Source organism: Durio zibethinus, unplaced genomic scaffold, assembly GCF_047325235.1.
Source record: "Durio zibethinus cultivar Kanyao isolate XHJ-2024 unplaced genomic scaffold, ASM4732523v1 HiC_scaffold_318, whole genome shotgun sequence".
In the NCBI taxonomy this organism is placed as follows: Eukaryota; Viridiplantae; Streptophyta; class Magnoliopsida; order Malvales; family Malvaceae; genus Durio; species Durio zibethinus.
The window spans coordinates 20,001-25,000 of NW_028322941.1; the positions used below are offsets into that span (position 1 = coordinate 20,001).

At 29.1% G+C, this 5,000-nt stretch overlaps 1 non-coding gene across 1 annotated transcript; it reads right to left on the reverse strand.

Moving 5' to 3' along the window:
- Positions 1-4,886: 4,886 nt before the first annotated feature.
- TRNAS-GCU (transfer RNA serine (anticodon GCU)) lies at positions 4,887-4,974 on the reverse strand. Its single transcript has one exon. It is a non-coding gene; the product is annotated as a tRNA-Ser (tRNA).
- Positions 4,975-5,000: the final 26 nt, after the last annotated feature.

Consider the following 5,000-nt stretch of genomic DNA (forward strand, 5'->3'; position numbering starts at 1 on the left):
TTGAAATTCCTCCATTTCAAATTCGATTTGAACCAAAGTATAGGGGATCTATTCGGTTATCAAATGATACATAGTGCGATACAGTCAAAACAAGGTATTATAGTAAGAAAATAATAGATACCTCGGAGACAGGTAGATTCATCAACGGATTCTCTATCCTATCTTTTGCCATCTAATTGATTTATGTTCGTTATAGGATAAGAAGATGGCTAGAAATCCTTTATTTTTTCAACCCAATCGCTCTTTTGATTTTGGAAAAAAAAAAAAAAATATCTTTTCTTTATCAATATACTGCTTCTTATACACATTCATGTCTAACCCATAAAGGGAATAACTAATAATTAGGACTCATAAAAAAATCGATAATTTACTCATGAGAAAAACCTTTACCGCATTAGGCACTAATTTATTTTTAACGTTTAATTAGATCGGGTAATCATTCAAATTGCGAACAGAAGCTCGTTACTTTTTGTTTCCCTATAATTGGGGCCGTAGAGCTCTATCCATTTATTCACTCGACCCAACTTTGAATTCAATTAATTTTTTTTGTTCCGCACCAAAAATTCAAAGACGATTTTTTTTTTTGGACTGATCCGGAAAAAAAATGGATTCTTAGAATTCTCCATTGATACGACATGCTCTTTTTTCCATCCACTCCTTTCAGGATCAGTCGTGGTCTTACAAACTGTACCGATGGTATGAACGAATCCCTTTCTTCATACAAATGTGTAAAAGATGCTAGTCGCACTTAAAAGCCGAGTACTCTACCGTTGAGTTAGCAACCCGAAAAAAATCGGAATAAAAAAAAAATGGAATTGCACGAGGCAATCAAAACATGAAATTAGCAAAAATTTGAATAAAATAAAAATACACGAAATTCTAAGATAAAAACATAGAAATAGAATAAGTGAAAATTTGTGGACCGCCTCCTGTCTTATTCATTCCATTGTTATCCATTTTTTTTTTTTTTTTTCAATACAATATACAATTACAATAAAAAAAACTTCTTGTATCACAACAAATTCAAAGAAAGAACCCATTATTTGAATGAAGTGAAGTGCCAAACTTGTGGGCGGGGATAAATAGATCTATTTATCTACGATCGAATTATATTTGTTCGATACACTGTTGTCAATATGATTGTAAATTTTGAATATAAATGTTGAGAAAAGAATAAAGAATATAAAAAAGACTATAAAAAAATACAATGAAAAAAAGAATTAAGTCAATTTTTTTTTTTTTTTTTATTATATTGTATTTTTTATTATTAATTATTAATAATATTTATTATTATAATATTTATTATTTTTATTATTAATAATATTTATTATTATAATATTTATTATTTTTATTATTAATAATATTTATTATTATAATATTTATTATTTTTATTATTATAATATTTATTATTATAATATTTATTATTATAATATTTATTATTAATTATTTATTATTAATTATTATTATTTATTATTAATTATTATTAATATTTTCTATTTTTATATGTTATTTTTTCTTGTTATTTTCTCTGTTTTTTTATCTTATTTTATGTTATTTTTTTTTTTTTATCTTATTTTATGTTATTTTTTTAAATGCAATTACTTCATTTATTCAATTGATCTTTTTTCTCTATATTTTATATCAATAAAATTAGCTCAATAAAATCTGTTATAGAACACGGTATTCTATAGTAGCAAAGCAATAAGAAATACGAATAATAAATAAAAAAGTATGAATAAAACAAAAGAGGGGGGAGGAAATTATAAAGAAAAATTTATACAAAGCTAGATATGAGTCATCCACCCCCTCTTTTTTGTATTTCATTAATTGAATTTTGTTTGATTAAGACTAAGTTCCGTAAAAACCCCGGCCTTCTTTAAAATATCATGGACAGTTCCTGTGGGTTGAGCTCCTTTTTCAAGGAAATAGAGAATAGCGGGAACATTCAAATGGGTTTGATTATTTATCGGATCATAAAAACCAACTTTTCGAAGATCTCTTCCCTCTCTTCGGGATCGAACATCAATTGCAACGATTCGATAAACGGCTCATTGGGATAGATGTAGTTAAATAATACCCCCCCCCTAGAAACGTATAAGAAGTTTTCTCCTCGTACGGCTCGAGAAAAAAAAAAAAAAATGATTAAAAGTTATGTCTATTAAAAGTTATGTCTATGTATGGAATTATAATGTATGTAATTAGAATGTCAAAAAGATCCATAAACCCGGCAAATCAATTAGACATTTAAACCCGTCTTTTTTTTTTCAAAAAAAAAGAAGAAAAAAGCATTCGTACTCATAACTCAAGTCAAATAACTCTCAAAATGCTCAAAAAAAAATCCTTAGGCATTCTTTTATTGAGTGGTCTCTAACCCCTTTTTTTGTTTGTCTCGTTTAGAATCGATTTCGATTCTTCATTTTGATCTAGTTGTTGAGACAATTGAAAAGGGTATTTCCTTGTTCTAGGATCCTTTATCTTTGTCTTGAATCATTGGGTTTAGACATTACTTCGGCGATATTTAATCATTTCAAAAATGGCAGCAACATGCCCCTTTTTCTCTCTTTTTTTCTTTCTATCAAAGAATCATATGAACGATTAATTCCCGCATTATACACTTTTGATCGAAAGAGTTTTACCAATTCCAACAATTTTTCTTTTTGATTTGAAAATAGTTTGAATCGGAGCTTTTCGATTTCTATATCAAAAATAGACTTACGAAGTTGTTCCAACTTATTTATTTCCATTAATTAACCCTAGATCCTTGCCCCTGAAAAATGGATGTTTCTCTTCGAGCTCCATCCTGTACTATTTACATTACAACCCAACAAAAAGACGGATTATAATAGAACAGAACAAAGGATGTCGAGCCAAAAGCACCTTCATTTCTACATAATGGAAGGTGGTGGGTTTTGACATCCACAGCCGATCATGTCCTTCAAGTCGCACGTTGCTTTCTACCACATCGTTTCAAACGAAGTTTTACCATAACATTCCTCTAGTTTGGAACATTGATTCAATTATGGAATCATGAATAGTCATTGGTTCAGTCGATACATAGTAATCTATCTATACTTTTTCCTTCTATATGAAATCAATTTCCTTCTATATGAATCTATATGAAATAAATAGATAATTTAGGAAGAAAAAGCCTCAATAAGAATTCAAATTAACCCATATTGTATGAATACAATATATTTTTATTTTTTTATACTTTTATTAATATTAAGCTTTTCTATTCTAATTAATAAGAAATTAATAATATAATTAATAATAATAATATTACGAATATTATAAATAACACAAATAAACTAATCTTTTTGAATCTGCCTTGCATCTTCAAATAACTCGATAGATCAAATAACTCGATAGAATAGATTCGCCAATCTCACAGTTCTTCGAGTGCCAATCTTAAGAAATCATTAAAAATCAAAAGCAAGAATCACATTTTCTCCAATATTTGACTCTTAGAAAGAAGGTTGTTAAAAAAAAAAGAGCAATTTAGATTCGGATATCGTTATTCTGATATATAAAAAGAGTAGGCTCTGGGACGAAAGGATTCGAACCTTCGAATAGCGGGACCAAAACCCGTTGCCTTACCACTCGGCCACGCCCCATTTAGATTTCTATTTGAAACTACTAAACACTAATATGGGTATTCCCTGTTCGTCAATTCCAGTTCCAAATAACTATGGAATAGATTAGATTCTTGCTAGGATTTTGGCACGTATGGATAGAGAATTAAACCGAATTTATTGATCATTACATATAATTCAATTAAGATATTGTATGAAAGTATGATTTCTTCTATTCTCTTGTAAGAATTGAAGGCTTTTTGATTGGGTGAGTTCAAAGAAGTATTGTTTAGTCTGCCTTATTTTCCTTTCTTCATTTTTTTCCTTATATCAAAAAACATATTAATAACTCAATCAAAATTATCTCCAAGAACAAAATTTTGTTATGCTTAATCTTAATATCTTTAATTTGATCTGTATCTGTTTGAATTCTGCCCTTTTTTCGAGTAGTTTTTTATTCGCCAAATTGCCCGAGGCCTATGCTTTTTTGAATCCAATCGTAGATTTTATGCCAGTAATACCTGTTCTCTTTTTTCTCTTAGCCTTTGTTTGGCAAGCTGCTGTAAGTTTTCGATGAGATCCTTAATACTGTCCTAGAAAAATTCATGATTTATTCAAGAAAAAAAAATTGTAACAATTGAAAAGATTAGATAAGTCTTACACTATGAACACTATGAACGAACCGAACCCTCAATTCAAAGATTGAAATTCTTGGATAGCCATGATAAAGCTGGATCATCCCATTTCCTCATTCTGACCCTTTTTCGCCGAAGAACCCTATTTGGATTAAAGTCCGCCACAATATATAATTGTTGGTATAAAAGAATTTTTTTTTGTAATGAAAAACTCAACTCTTATTATAAATGAATTTCTGAAAATTCTTTTCGATTTCTAGAAATTCTAGAAATCACTTTATTTCTTGGTGTCAAAATAGGCTATGTAGTATAAAAACGAGGAATCTATTTTCGTATAAAAATAGAAAAATAAAAATTGCGTATAATTGCGTATATATATAAATAGAAAAATAAAAATTGCGTATAATTGCGTATATAAATAGAAAAATAAAAACGAAGAATCCATTCTCTTCTTTTTACAAAAAAATTCTATGGGAGGTTGTACAATGCGTAATCTTAAATTCGTTGTTTACACCGCAACGATATTCTTTGTTTCTCTCTTCATCTTCGGACTCCTATCTAATGATCCGGGACGTAATCCTGGTAATCCTGGACGGGAAGAATAAAAAAGGGAGAGTTCCTTGCTTCATTTTTATAAATGGTATTAGGATTTGATCTATTCCACTGTCAAAAACCGAAATGGAAAGAGAGGGATTCGAACCCTCGGTACGAATAACTCGCACAACGGATTAGCAATCCGACGCTTTAGTCCACTCAGCCATCTCTCCTAATTTAGAAAAGATAATTACTATGT